The sequence below is a fragment of the Choloepus didactylus genome, chromosome 14 (genome assembly GCF_015220235.1).
Source record: "Choloepus didactylus isolate mChoDid1 chromosome 14, mChoDid1.pri, whole genome shotgun sequence".
Taxonomy (NCBI): domain Eukaryota; kingdom Metazoa; phylum Chordata; class Mammalia; order Pilosa; family Megalonychidae; genus Choloepus; species Choloepus didactylus.
The window spans coordinates 51,980,215-51,994,749 of NC_051320.1; the positions used below are offsets into that span (position 1 = coordinate 51,980,215).

The 14,535-nt window shown below is 43.9% G+C and overlaps 1 pseudogene; it reads right to left on the minus strand.

The window, feature by feature from the left end:
* Window positions 1–3,004: 3,004 nt before the first annotated feature.
* LOC119508847 lies at window positions 3,005–4,832 on the minus strand (annotated as a pseudogene).
* Window positions 4,833–14,535: the final 9,703 nt, after the last annotated feature.

Consider the following 14,535-nt stretch of genomic DNA (forward strand, 5'->3'; position numbering starts at 1 on the left):
GTGTGAATTTTAGAATTTTTTGGATAAGGCTTATGGACTTGTAATAATGTTTTCCTGAGGGGCTCTTTCCCAGCTTGGCTTTTTTGAGAAGAAAGGCTGAGAACTCCGCTCCCCCACTTAGGAAGCCACAAACCAGCACGCAGCTTCTGGTGCAGATGCCTGACATCCTTCAGGTGAAATGGTAGCACTCACCCCCTCTCCACTAGCACTTCCTTCCCAGAGATTTTATAACTGTGTGTGAGTGTGAGTGTGTGTGTGTTTTCATTTTTATTTCCTTTCTGTATTCTGCATAAAGCAGTGTTAGCTTCATCCCTCCCACTGATACCTGTGAAGGTGAAGCAAGACAGTAATGGTGAAGGGCAATGGCTTTGTGGTTCGAAGGATCTTGGTTTAAATCCTACCTCTGGCACTCTCTAGCTGTTTGCTGGATCCTGGGGAGGGCCTTAACCTCTCTGAATGTCAGCTTATTCAGCTATAAACCTCTTGCAGGGTTGTCAGAAGAATTAAATGAGACTGTAAAATTGCTGACATTTATGGAATGCTTGCACTGTTTTAAGAGTTTTTATATGAAGGATTATTTTATCAAATACATGTCACCCCTATTTTGTAGATGAGGAAACTGAGGCTTAGAAAGCTTACATACCTGAAGTTACATTGCTACTAAGTAGAAAAGCTGGTATTAAATTAGGTAGTCTAATCCTAGTGCTTTTAATTACCTAGTTATCTTGGGTCATTAGGTAAGATGTTTTGTACAATTTCTTGTCCAGAATGATCTTTCAATGTATGCTGTGGTGGTTTGAAGCTGTACATATCCCAGAAAGACATATTCTTAAATCTAATTCATTCCTGTGGATGTAAAGCCATTGTAAGTAGGACCTTTAGATAAGGCTACTTCACTTAAAGTGTGACCCACCTCATTCAGGATGGGTCTTAATCCTATTACTGGAGTCCTTTATATATGGAACAAATACACACAGAGAGAGAGAAAGCCACAGGAGCAAGAAGCTGAAATCAACAAAACCTAGAATAGAAGGTAGAGACCAGCAGACGCAGCCATGTGCCTGGCCATGTGCCTTGCCATGTGGCAGAAGAACCAAGGATCGCCGGCAAATGGTCTTTGAAAAGAAAACATTGCCCTGATGATGCCTTGACTTGGACGTTTTCTCAGCCTCAAAACTACAAGCTAATAAATTCCCATTGTTCAAGCCAACCCATTTCATGGTATTTGCATTAAGCAGCCTAGGAAACTAAAACATATGGTAACCCTTACAGTGCTGCTGCTGTTGATGATGATAAGGAAAATAGAGGCTTTTTTAAATTAGGTAAATAATTTAATAAAAGAATGCCCAAATTCCTTTAAACACAAAATTTCAAGTGACCATATTTTTTTCTGGAGTACAGATCTGATATGGTACAAATAATACCCTGTGCCGGTTGAATGTATTATGTCCCCCAGAAAAAGCCATATTCTTTGATGTAGTCTTGTGGGGCAGACGTTTTGGTGCTGATTAGATTTGATTGGAATTTGCCCCACCCAGCTGTGGATGATGACTCTGATGAGATATTCCCATGGAGACATGGCCCCACCCATTCAGGGTGGGCCTTGATCAGTGGAGCCATATAAATGAGCTGACTCAAAGAGAAGGAATTCAGTGCAGCTGTGAGTGATGTTTTGAAGAGGAGCAAGCTTGCTAGAGAGGAACGTCCTGGGAAAAAGCCATTTTGAAACCAGAACTTTGGAGCAGACGCCAGCCACGTGCCTTCCCGGCTAACAGAGGTTTTCCGGACGCCATTGGCCATCCTCCAGTGAAGGTACCTGATTACTGATGTGTTACCTTGGACACTTTATGGCCTTAAGACTGTAACTGTGTAGCCAAATAAACCCTCTTTTTATAAAAGCCAATCCATCTCTGGTGTTTTGCATTCTGCAGCATTAGCAAACTAGAACATACCCTAATATTAAACATGAATTAAACAAATTGAATGAAAAAAATTCTCCTGACTTAAACCCTTTCCACTCATTCCCCTCTCATATTTACTCTCACTTGCCTGAAATTATTGCTATTTAACCTATCTAGCTAAAAGCTTAACACACAACCCGGGAGGAAAAGGTGTGCTGACAACCGGCTGAGACGGGCCACGGGCCTGGGCGGGGCCTGAGGACGCAGAGCCCCGCCCACCACACCCCCACCCTCTCTGCTGGGAGCCAGTCCGCTTTCTGTTCTGTTTCAAATCATTCAGCTCCGGTGAAGCGGCACTCAGTAACGACTGGCTGTTTGAGAACAGAGAGAAAAGTCATGCAGAAAACTGTTTTCTTTTAGAGAGAAAGCAAACGGAAGGCCAGCCTACAGCTCTGCAGCACTCAGGTGCCACGCTGAGCGGCCCCTGCCCGACGTCCGCACGCCACGTCCACGAGTCGGCGGCAGCTCGCTCCCCTGGCTCTCTTGCTTCTGTCACTGTGGCTGCAGCTACCACAGAGGCCTCACGGAGAGCAAAAGGTCTAGGTAAACCAGAGGTCTAGACAAGCCCACAGCGATAGACACGCGCGGTATGGCTGTTGCTAGCATCGCTGGCCTTCTTGCTTTCAGCAGTACCTGCTAAGAACACTTTTCTGAGAGACCCTGCTGGTCTTTTTGCAGCGTGGAGTGAAGAGGCTAACTTTAGTGGTGACAAGAACAATATGGCCAAAGAGCAGCTACCCAACCCAGGTCTGTGAGGACCAGAGGAACCGTGGGGTTTTTGCTTTGGTGCACATTTACATACATATGGGAAAGTTTAATGAATTGCTTTTTTAATGTTTCATTACTTGATAAAGTCACACTCTATGTAAAATCACCATTAAAATCCACTGACTTCCAGTGCCCAATTTCAGAAGGCTCCATCACTTTTAAAGCATGGCAAGGAGTCATGGACCTCAAGGTACATTTCAGGGTGGGTTAACCCTGACATTACTGAGTTCTGTTTAGTCCTGACTGAGAGGAGAGGACTTCACCCACAAGTACTGTCACTCAATAACTAAACAGGGAACAAAGGCTCCTCTTGAAGGTTTTGGCACCTTCTGTTCCCTGGAAGGGTTTCTGATTGGTGGAGGCACAGAGGACAGCAGGTAGTCCACGGTGGATCTACAGCTCCCAGATGGGCCAATAGTTATCCTGTGCAGGCCAGGACCCAGAAACTGGAAGCTAAGAGCTGCTGTCAGCCACGGGGTCTCCATCCCAGCATGGCAGCACAGCCCCATCCATCCAGCTCCTGCCTCAATCCAGCACCCAGCAGAGTAGCTCTTTTGGAGAGGGAAGAGGGGAAGCTGGCACAGGTGAAGGCCGGGCTGCTTCCCAAGTCCTGGTGCTCTAGGCCATACCTAACAATCTAGTCAGAGTGAGGAATATGATCCACTTAGGAACTGAATAGGCACTATTTCAGGTAAGAGTGGAGCATCTTGGGAAAATCCAGGATGCCTACTCTGAAACTTTAACTCAAGAGTATGGAAGCCACACCAGTATGCAGGTATATCCCCCTCTTAAAAATCTGGATGGATGTTTTGGTTCTCAAGCTCCACATGAAAACTTTTTAAAAATTTTAACTACTTAGTATAGCGCACATGTTAAGCATATTTTAGAGACCCTATAGCTTAAATGGGTTAAGCAATCATTTATAACCATCTTCATGTCAATGCTGGGTTCTTCTACAGTATCTGGGATTAAACATGCAACCAAATTGTATGTTTCTCTCAACACATAACCAAACTGCATGTACAACTATAGGTTTATGCAAAAGCCCTGATATATCTATATTTGATCTTTCAGAGAAGGTCCTTATATTCCACCAAAGACAAAAGTAGTAACTTTTCTATTTCAGTACAATTATGGGCAGAAATTATATGATGTAAAATAGAGGTCCTTCCATAAAGTTTAAACTTTAGAAGAAGGAAAGACAAAAGCATAAAATTCCCATGAAGCCAAAATAATCCCACATTGGTGTTGAACTCTGTGAAACCCTGAGATGACCTGTAGTCCTTAAACGTGTGTAGTTGGAGCCAGGTTCACCAAGATACTTCAGCATGCTTCGAAATGGCTCACCATCAACTTCCTGCTGTATTCATAGGCCGTAAAGAGTGCCCCATTGGCAGAGAATGTGTGACTCATACTAGGCTTTGATTCTGAATATAAGGCTATTTGTTCCTTCATTTTTCACAACACTTACAAAGGTTCCAATAAATCCTGCCTGTTTTCCAGCCATGGAAAGAACCTGAGTTCTGGATTTGATACAATCCACTGGGTATATAGCTAGCCAGAGGCAAGTTCCACCAACTCCACCATTTAACATCAAAGGGACAGGGCCTAGTTCATCTTTTGATCTCCCTAGTACAAAAAACAGTTGGCTCAATTCATAGCCACCAAAGAAGCAGAAATAGCCTGGTACTTCTCAAAGTGCTGGAGAGACCCTTGGCCATCCTCTGCAAGGATCCTCTTCACGTCAGACCCAATTGTCTTATGGCTTTTGGCGATCTTTCCTGACGTCTCCATCTCGTACATGGTCAGCAGGCTGCACTTCAGGAGCTCATTGGGAAAGAGCACTAGCCCACCAAAGTCAGAGGTGAAGGAGCCAGTGGTGACAATCTGTAGGTCACTCAGCTTTTCCTGCTTGTCCAATCCAACCACGTTCCTCATGACCTGTTGGCAGAAGCCGTAGCAAATGAAGAGGACAGAGTTCTCGGCGATGTTGGTGATCAGCGCCTGGCTGGTCCCCTTGCAGAAGCCGCGGCAGCCCACCTGGGAGTAGGTCTTGAGGCAGCAGTTAGAGAGCCCACTGTACAGGTCGGGGAACGTCTGCATCTTCATTCTCATCCTGTCAAAGGGCTGCCCAGTCAGCGCATGTGCTGTGACCCCTTTGCCCCCTCTGTGAGGTCGACGGCAGCTTAGATGGCAGGATCAGACTTCAAGTTCATCCACTCGTCTGTAGGTTTCCATGGAAGACAACTCTCTGGAACTTATGCTGGGCACCTCCTATCCTCCCAAGGGGCTCCCCTTTGGCCCGCAGGTGCCAGGCCGGGATGTGCTCATGGGCCGGCAGTACCCCAACGATAAGCTCCCAAAGCTCTGCCAATGTGTTTTTAAGTAGAGTCCTAAGTATAACTGGCTCAGGGATTGAAAAAAAAAATTACCAGGCCAACCTCCATGTGCTCTAGCTCAGTGACAAAGCAGCGCGACTGTCTTAGATCAGCTGCTTGGGAAACAGACACTGAGGTAGAGACTTGCACACAGAAAATCTGTTGGAGAGTGTTCTAGAGCTGAACATTTGTGGGGAATGAATGAAACAGGATTGGGCAAAGGGAAGAGTTTCACTGTGGTGCAGTCGCAACAGAGGCTTCAGGCTATCCCACAGAGAGTGCTGGGGCTAAGATGGACAGCGGTTGGCAGAATTGTAAGATGATCTCCAAGATTCCCATCCCTTGGTGTACATGCCTTGTGTAATTCCCTTCCACTGAGTACAGATAGAACCTGTGACTATGATGGAGTATCAAAGGGAGATTACAGCCTGATTCAATCAGGTGAGCTCTTTAAAGGCCCTGGACCCTCTCCAGATCCCAAGCAGAAGAGAGGAATGGACAAGGCCACACGGAAGAGAGTGGCAGGCAGCCTTCCCATTGCCTAGCAGCATGGAAATGGGGCGCTAAGTGCTATAGCCACAAGGGGTGAGTTCTGCCAACCACCTGAATGAGCTTGGATGAGGACCCTGAGCCTCAGCTGAGACAACAGTCCTGCAGCATCTTGGTTTCAGCCCGGGGAGACCCGAGCAGAGGATCCAGCTACACTGTGGTTTGATCTCTGACCCACAGAGCTGTGAGATAAATGGGTGTAATTTTTGTTTTATTTTTTTAATTAAACTTTTAATTTTGAGATTATTACAGATTCACATGCAATTGTAGGAAAGAATTAAGAGAGATCCCATGTACTCTTTACTGAGTTTCCCCTACTGGTAACCAAATCACAACCAGGATATTGACATGGACAGAGTCAAGGTACAGAACATTTCCATCACCACGAGGACCCTTCCTGTTGTCCTTTTATAGCAGCCTAGCTCCCCACCCCCATCCTTAACCTCCAGCAACCACCAACCTGTTCTTCATTTTTAGAATTTTGTCATTTCAAGAATATTGTATAAATGGAATCAGAGAGTATGCAACCTTTTGGGATTGGCTTTTTTTGCTCAGCCTGATTCTCTTGAGATTCATCCAAGTTGGTGAGTTCATTCCTTTTTATTGCTGAATAGTGTTCCATGGTATGGATGTACCACAATTTGTTTAGTCATTCACCTGTTGAATGAATGACATCTATGTTGTTTACAGTTTTTGGCTACTACAGATAAAGCTGCTGTGAACATTCATGTACAGGTTTTTGTGTGAACATAAGGTTCCATTTCTCTGGGATAAATATGCAGGAGTGCAATTGCTGGGTCATATGGTAGTTGCATTTTTAGTTAGTTTAGAAACTGCCAACCTGTTTTCGAGAGTGGCTGTACCATTTTACATTCCCACCAGCAATGTATAAGTGATCCAGTTTCTCTGCAGCCTCACCAGCATTTAATGTTGTCACTATTTTTTATTTTAGCCATTCTGCTAGGTGTGTAGCTATAACCTCGTGGTTTTAATTTACATTTTCCTAATTGCCAAAGACATTGAACATCTTTTCACGTGCTTATTTGCCATGTATGTATCCTTTTCAGTAAAATGTTTCTTCATGTCTTTTTCGCCTTTTGTATTTGGATTTTTAAAATTTTATTTTGTGTTTTTAAACTGTTGAGTTTTGAGAGAGCTTTATATTCTAGATACTAGTCCTTTGTTGGATATGAGGTTTGCAAATATTTTCTCCCAATTTGAAGCTTCTTTTCATTCTCTTCAGGAGTTATTTCATAGAGCAAAAGTTTTAAATATTTATAAGGTCCAATTGATCAGTTTTTTCTTTTTTGGATCATGTTTTTTGTGGCAGGTCTAGACAAGAGCTCTTTGTCTAGCCCTAGAGCTAAATATTTTCTCCTATTTTTTTTCTAAAAGTTTTATAGTTTTATACTTTCTGTTCAAGTCTATGATCCATTTTGAGTTAATTTTTGTATAATGTGTAAGATATAAGTCAAGGTGTTTTGTTGGCTTGTTTTTGGGTTTTTTGTTTTGTTTTGTTTTGTTTTTGCCTATGAATGTTCAATTGCTCCAGCATCATTTGTTGAAAAGGCTATCATCTCCCGTGAATCATTTTTGCAACTTTGTCAAAAATAAGTTGAGCATATTTGTGTCTATTTCTGGTTTCTCTATCCTGTTCCAAACTTCTTCCTCTGCAGAAGGTCTCAGGCATGAGAGGAGAGGACTGTTTACCGTGCTGTGTTCTAAGTGCTAACTGAGATGTGTGCAGAGCCCCACTAAAGTCTAGAGAAATTAATGACTACCTGTACAGCAGTATGTGGCTTACATGAGGAGAAGTCTGGGAAGGCAGGAAGGACTATCAGAGAATGCATCAGTGTTTTAAGCCATGTCTTAAAGGATGGTGAGGAACTCACAAGATAGTTGAGGGAAAGGATTTCTAGGGTGAAGTAAGGCAGGTACAAATGTTCTGAGACATGAAACTGGCTTCCTTGAAAAAATACAAATATTTCAGGATGGCTGGGTTGTTGAGTCCAAGAAGGAGGATGGTAGGAAATAAGGCTGAGATGTAGGCAGGGCAGAACTCCAAGGGCTCTTATGCTGGTGCTCAGGATATTGGCTTTTATCTTGGAAGATGACAGAAACCACTGTGGGATTGGACGTAGAGAATGAACGGTGAGGTTTGCCTTTTAGAAATCCAGTGACTGAGGCTGGAGAAGCCAATAAGGACACTGTAGGAAAAAATCCAGGAAAGGAAGGATGAAGTCCTATGTTATGATTAATAGCATCCTTTTTCAAGTGCTTTGCCTCCTGAGCCTCCTGACTCTGATACGAGATCCACTGTTCTACCACTTGCCCATAGTCATCTCAAACTCTTCTTTCTCTTGTTTTCCATATCCAGCCAGATGGTCCACTCTGTTGGTGGATCCTCTGAGTCCTCACTCTCTTCTGTTCCTTTGCTCTATTCACTGCCATCACCTTCAGTGACCCTGGAGGATTGACATGCTCCTTGCTTACTCCCGCCAACTTCTGCATTTCCTCCACTTCCAATCCATTCTCCATCTTTGCCCTTGAGTTCATCCTTGAAATGCCCTGCTCTAATCAAATCATTTCCGTTTCCCTCCAAAAATGTCAGAAAGAGTCAGCTTAAGTCTGGGTCAAATGGAACAGACTCCTGGCTGCCTGGGGACAGGAACCAGGATCTTAGAAGAAAAGCATTGGGAGGCCTTTGGGATGGATCTCACGCGAATTGTCAATAGCAAATCTCATGACGGTGACCATCTGTAGGACATGGCTTTAGTGCCTGAAGAGATGCCCTCCCTTTAGCATGCCCACCCTCCACCTAAGCCCTGGTTCTTTCCCCCTGTGGCTGCTTTCTCAAACAGGGTATCTCAGGATGGGCACACAGTGTCACTCAATGCCTACTTGCTAAATTGACCCTGGTTCAGCCAAGTTAGTGCTTTGTTACTATGACTATTATTATTTGTAATCTAATCTGCATTACTGGGACTTCTCTTCTCCCTGCTCCTCCTTACCTCAAAATTAGAAAATCCCTTCTCTTTCCTTGCTTGATTATGCCATGGGAGGCGAGGCCTGTTCTTTGGTCACTCAGGACCCTGAACCCCGATCATGTGCACCAGGGAGATCCTGCCAGGCTGCTGGGGCCCTTCTCGGCCTGGATTGTGACATCCTTAAGGACAGAGATTGAGCTGCCTTTGTGATGAGGGGTGGGGCAAGATGCTCCAGTCCCTGCCCCTGCAGGGCTGGAGAAGTGTTTATTTAGTAAAGGAGTGCTAATATTTGGTTAGATGTGAAGCCCTCAGGAAGTCATTCCAAGAATGCAAACTGACATCACAGCCCTCAAGTTCCCTGATCTAGTCTATCAACATCCCCAGCCCCCATCACCCATCCGAATGCCAAAGACTGAATTCTTTACCTTGCCTCATTATCTTCCTCTCAGATCTGCTCCCTGAGCCCTCTCTAGCCCTTTTTGTCACTACAGAGTCCAGGAATCCACTATGGGTGTGAGCTCTACCTGACTCTTTCCTCTGCCCTTCCTCTCGTCTCAGGTCCTAGGTTGCTTGTGCAAACCTGCCCTGTCTCGGTTTATAAGTTATTAGGGAATTCCTCCCCAAGCCCCACCCTGTCTGCATTTGAGTATTAAGGGCTCACCTCTTGGCCATGATGGCATTCTGGCCTCACCTACCAGGAACAATGGTGGGTGGTGTCAAGGGTGAGAGGAGTGATTTCAACAAGTGGCTTCGGGTGGTTCTATGGGGTTGTGGAAATGTGCCAGATGCTTGGTTGAAAGACAGGAGACCTTCAGAGGGAGGCTTCTAAGAATTGCCTGTGGGAGAGAACAGAATGGCAGATCACACATTGTTACTTTACCAGGGATTTAGCGACTCTGACATCCTATAGAATATCAAACCTCTATTAATGTCGTGCCCAGTCCTCCAAGGTTGGCAGTGGAAGAAGAGCCCAGATCTCACGGTCCTGACTCCTGGGGGAATAGTCATCTCTTTGATCTTCCTGAACAAACTCTGCCCACAATTCTTCTCTCTGTGTCAGGGTGCTATGTGGCTGGGACCGTACTGGTGAACTATAGCGTTTAGATTTCTGACAGCCTCGGCTCCTCTACTGTGTGCCTGTAACACAGGCACTTCCCCTCTCAAAGCCCTCACCACTGAGAACATAAATAGCTGTTAGTGGTCTGCTGTTCCCAGGCTGTATTTGTGTCTTTCATAGCTCAGTGACTGCCACAGGATAGATGCTTAATAAATGTTTGTTGAGTGAATGAATGAACGAGCTTTGCTTAAGGCTCAGGGAGAGCAAAAGGGAAAACAGACCTAGAGAGCTAATTGTAACTAAGGAACCTGTCTTATAAACTGAGACTTACTTATTTTCAGCTCGTGTTCCTCCCAAGGGCCTCCCTGCCTAGCTCCACATCTGTCCCTTCCCACCTGGTGCTACTCCAGCACAGCTAGGCTTAGCAAGGCAGACTCAAAGAGGGAGAGAACCATGAAATCCTTCCTAGGATGACCTACAGCCCACTCTCCAGGTTCCAAATTCCTAAATGAAGCACTTCATCTTCCTTGGGTGATGGATTCTGGGAATGCCCACCTCTTTGGGTGTGGGGCCTTACTCTAGGTCACAGAAGCAAATAGTTAAATATACTGGAGTCTATTTGTTATGGCAGTTCGCTTACTCCACCTAATACCATGTGGTTTTCTTTGTTTAAATTTATGTGTGAGCTTCATTTTAAGACAGTAAAAAAATTAAAAACATATGTTGCAAAAAATTAGTTGTAAAAAGGAGACTTCCTGTATGATAGGGTTGAGAGCTACTGGCCTACACCATGGAAGGTGATGTAAGGACTGAAAAGAAGAATAACATGTGGTTATTCATCAGGCTTATAATATAGTGTGCTACACTGACACACCCATATGCAGAGCTAACCATTAAGGTAGTGAGAAAAGAAACCATAGAGTAGGATAGATGGGGAAAGTATGCACTGGGAGCCCGGGCAAGGGGTGGGTGGGACGGAACTTGGAGGCCATCTTCGAATTCTTCCTGCCATACCTTCTCTCCTGGCTTAGGTGGTTTAAATCAGTCTCAAGCAGAAATATTTGAAAAGGTCAGTCATCCCAAGATTGTCTACCTAGAGCCTGAGCAACTGATCCATTTATTAAACTTGTTGTTTGACTCATGTAATCAAAATAAACTGATGGAATGTATTTTTACTTATTAATCTGGGTGTCTTAATTTTTGGAAGATAAAGTATAAACTAAAACAAAGGACTTCACTTAGTTAAAAGCATGTTTTGGACACTTTCTGCATGTTCCTCCCCTAAATCATAACTGATCCCATGGACTAAATTTGGTGCCCTTTGATATATACCCTCTTGGAACGTGATTCTTTTCACCCATGATTTCTGCAACACTCCTAATTACTTATTCAACATCTTTCTACTAGACTCTGAACTCCGTGATGACACAGAGTCTGTGTTTCTTATTCAATGCAGTATCCCCGGTACATAGCACAATGCATGGCACATACAATAAATATTCATAGAATGAAAGAGGACGGGGCTGTTCCATGCCTGACTCATTTATGTGCTCTGCATTGCTTAGGGCGGAAAAGAAGGAAAAGAGGGAAAGAGGGAAGAAGAGACAGAGAGCACAGAGCTAGGCCTTTAAGAAAAAAATCCCAGGTAACTTGCAACATTCTAACTTCTCAGCATTTTACTTCCAAGAAAAATTGTTTAAGGTGATTTAATTATTTCAAAATGGCTATTGGAATTCTCAAAGGCTATGGAGCACAATGGACAAAGGGGTCCCACACCCAAAAGCTGGCATCAGGTGCACCCTGAGGGCGTTTGTCTGGCTGGGTTCATGCCAAGGGGCTGCCCACGTGGTGCCATCCTCTGGGTTTGTTCAGTCTCTGCCCTTAGTCACCTGACCACCTCAGTCACCTGACCACCTCCAGCCCTGCACAGATGAAGTACGCAGGGATCCAGTTTCTCCTGTAGAGAGGCAAATAGCTCATCCCCAGGTCTGTGTGAGAGTTTAAAGGCAGACAGGCCAGAAGGCAACAGTGACTCACAGAACCTGGGACAGATATAGAAAAGGAGATTGCTTCTAATGTCTGGAAGGTCAACAACTGCTTGCTTGTGAACCATCCCAATAGACCTGGAGATCTGGCTTTGGAAAAGGATTGAAGCAGTCAGACATCTCGGAAAAAATACATATGCTGGGCCCAAAATGTCAGTAAAAATGCACAAACAAACCCAAAATAGGGAAATACATTCCAGGACCATCGGGAATGGCCTTGTTGTTCCTCCCGTCAGCCCCTCCTCAGCACGCCCCTCCCTCACCCTGGCCCCTCTAGAGCCCCAGCTCTCTTCTGACCTTTTAATTGGAAGCCTAAAGGGGCCTCTCCTCCTACCTAATGGTGGAGCTGGCCTCCTAGTTTTTCTTTCTCGGATACATCACTGGTTACAGGAGGATGATATTCATAGACATGGGTAAGTCGGTGGGGGAGATACCATTGGGAAAGGAGTGTTGTCCAAGCTGGTTCTGCCTCAGTGCTGCCCACCCCAGACTGTGCTCCGTTCACTTGCCTATATTACCGCAATTGTTTGTGTGATGACAGATTCCCTGTCCGATATGACAGTTCTCCAGGAGCATGTCTTACTCATCTTTGCCCTTCATAGTACCTAGGCACAAGTTCCGGAATGTATACATGCTTATTGAATGCTTGTTAAACTTCAGATTCTGGGCTGGATCTTTTCAGGCAATGGGAGCCATAGAGAGAGATTTTTTATTTATTTTAATTTTATTGGAGTAATATATATATACCATAGAAGTTACTGTTTTAACCATTTTAAGTGGCATTAGTTACATTCACAATGTTGTGCTACCATGTATTACTTAGGGTTCTTTGGGGAAATAGTATCAATGAGAGGTATCTATGAATATAAGATTTATAAAAGTGACTTACGCAATTGTGGGTATGCACGAGTCCAAATTCTGTACGGCAGTCAGCAAACTGTCAACTCCAAGGAAGATGTCCGATGAACTCCTCAGGAAACAAACCGGCAACTTCGACGAACTCCTCAGGAAATGAACTGGGATCTTCGACAAACATGTTCAATGAACTCCTCAAGAAACGAAATGGCAACTTCAACAAACTCCTCAGGAAATGCTTTGCTGGTGAGCCAAAGAAGAAGTGAAGTCCTCTGTCTGTCTTGCTTATAAGTCTTCAATTGATTAATTGGATTAAATCCAGCTGATTGCATTCTCTCATTGTGGAAGACACACCCTTCGTTGATGTAATCAGTCACAGCTGCAGCCAATTGACCAATAATTTAATAAACCAGCCTGTTGTTTTATTAACCAGCCACAAACATCCTCACAGCAATTGTTAGGCCAGTGCTTGCTTGACCAGACAGCTGAGTACTATTACCTGGCCAAGTTGACACATGAACCTAACCATCACAACCACCATCCATTACCAAAACGTTTTCATCACCCAAACAGTCTCTGTGTTAAGCAATAAATCCCTTCCCTCCTACTCCTATCACCCTCCTAGCCCCTGCCCCAACTGCCCCGGCCCATGGTAACCTTTAATCTATTTTTTTTCTTTCTGAATTTGCTTATTCTAGATATTTCATATAAGTGGAATCACAATATTTGTCCTTTGTCTGTGGCTTTTTTCATTAAGAATAATGTTTTCCAGGTTCATCTGGAAGCATGTATCAGAATTTCATTCCTTTTTACAGCTGAATAATATTCCATTGTATGTTTATACTACATTTTGTTTATTCATTCATCTGTAGATGGACACATGGGTTGTTGTCACCTGTTGACCTTTGTTAATAATGCTGCTATGGACATTGGGGTGCAGGTATCTGTTTCATTTCTTTTGTGTATATACTAGGAGTGGGATTTCCAGGTCAAATGGTCATTCTATGTTAAACTTTTTTTGAGGAATCTCCAAACTGTTTTCCACCATGTCTGAACTATTTTGTATCGTCACGGGCAAAGCACAAGTGTTCTAACTTTTCCACGTCCTCACCAACATCTCTTCCACTTTTAAAAAATAATAGCCATTTTAGTGCACGTAAGGTGGCATCTCATTGTAGTTTTCATTTGCACAAGAGTTTTTGAATGGGGAATCGTGGTAGCTGTGGTCTTAAGCTAATGATTACTCCTTGGAAGCTGAGATTCCCGGTCAGTGGAATTAGGTTGTAGAAGGATGAAAGGATGCAAAAATTCTTCCAGCAGATAATTCACTGCATAAATGTAAGAGAGCCATAGGAGTTCACCTTTGCCTCCCTGCATTCCTCTCGAGGTTGAGGAGCTGCTAAAGACCCCTCTGTGAAGTGCTAACTTCATTTCCGTTTATTTAAGCTGGACGAATTTGTGATCGAGTAATTCTCCCTAATTGTGCTGTTGCTGCCTCAGAAAGAAAAGTGTGCAAATGTGGAGGCAATTTGAAGTCCTTTATTATGGGAAAAGTCTCCCATCATGCTCTCAACTTTCCTTCTAGGCAATATGTGAAGGTTCTTTTCTAAATGCTAAAATTCACGTTGCTATCCAAGAGCTACCGAAGGGAAGGAAAGAAGCCCTTGAGTTTCAACTCATAAATATGTTCTAGCAACTCTACAGACTGTTTAAACACATACACATGCTTATGTCAGTTGCTGTTGCTGCCATTTCATCCTTAGGATTATTTAGCTTATAAAGACCACAATACAGGAAACACTTCCCATAAAATGCCCCAGCCGGGGAGTTTGCTATGAGATAAGGATTTCCGTATATGGCAGTGTGACTAAGAACTGAAAGAAAATGTGGCTGAAACTGTTGGCTACAAATCTTGGATAATTCCCTGAAATGGAC